The sequence below is a fragment of the Trichechus manatus genome, unplaced genomic scaffold (assembly GCF_000243295.1).
Source record: "Trichechus manatus latirostris isolate Lorelei unplaced genomic scaffold, TriManLat1.0 scaffold00041, whole genome shotgun sequence".
Lineage (NCBI taxonomy): Eukaryota > Metazoa > Chordata > Mammalia > Sirenia > Trichechidae > Trichechus > Trichechus manatus.
Genome location: NW_004443977.1, coordinates 2,287,144 through 2,288,538, shown reverse-complemented (window position 1 = coordinate 2,288,538; position 1,395 = coordinate 2,287,144).

Genomic DNA, 1,395 nt, shown 5'->3' with positions numbered 1-1,395 from the left:
ATATGAAGAAGCCCAGTAAGCCTGAGATTTAGCAGATTTTAAAATCCCAATTCTACCATTTGCTTTTTCTCCTGACCAGGGTCAACAAATATGGCATATATTACCAGTTTTCATTTCTTAAAAGCAGCTAAAATAAGGCAATGTGTGACTGGGCCCACTGGTCCTCATGTTAGGGCCAGTGTTGGGAAGTGGGTGGATCCAGGCTCTCTGAGAATTAAACTTTAATCCAGTGCCATATAAAATGTTCCATTAACCCTAAGAATATAGGACTGACTCCTACAGAGAGACACAACTTCTTTCTCATAGACTAGGGAGAAACCTGGCTGCTACCAAGTGCTATAACTCATTGAAAGGTTGACCACCCTATTTAAACTTTGAGCCTCCCTGTACCAGACACAACTGTCTTCACTTTTTTCAGCTTCTATCATAGGGTGTGACTTAACTATTTATTAGATTTATTGTTTGACTCCCTCCACTAAGACATAAGCTGCTATATCTCCAGGGGCCTGAACAGTGCCTCTGCCTCTTCTACCTTTTCTGACTCTCCAGCCTCAGCCTCTGTCTAACAACTGTGTCCCTGACTCTCTTACTCTCTTACCATCCATAAGATCTCGTTCCACGCCTTAGTTCCTGCTTTTGTGTGTCCTCATTAACCGACTGCTTAGCTTGCCTGGTGGCTACCTAACTAGGGTAGTCCTAATGTGGCAGTCCCTCTGTCTTGACTTGTCAAGATGGGCCAAATGAAATAAGCAAATGAAATCTTAACCTACGGTTACCTATAAGCTTACACTAACAAAAAAATTATTCACTGTCAAATAAATATGTTTATTATGTGCTTTATTATTTGTGGGCTTTCCAAATATATATTCTAAATATTTTGTACTGATAGCCTTCCAAATGCTTAACGTTGGTTTTTATCCTAGACTCTCACATAAATATCTATATTCAGATCTTCTCAAAAGGCAAAAGAACGCCAAATTAATTTTTAAAGCTTCAATTTTGTAGCATTATCTGGCTTATCCTTGATTTTATTAGAATATTTTGTCATGTACTAACCAATTGCAAGAATCTGAGACTACAGCTTAAAAATTCACTGCAAGAGTGCACAGAAGTAGAAGTCTATAAATCACATGACTTCACTTGTCTTAAGTACATACAGCTGTAGGATTTGTCTAAAGCAAGATTCATTATAGCTTTAAATGCCTAGTAACCATTAAGTCTTTATCAAGCCACCTGTGATTTAAACTTTCTTCTTTAACACCATGTCCATAGTCCATAAAGTCGACTAACTTCTTGCCCATAGGGAAATTACTTTCAATGTGTCTTCTGTTCCCTTTCACTGAATACTGTGATTCTGTCATAGAGTTACCTTGGTGTCACCTTGGTGAGCAGCCA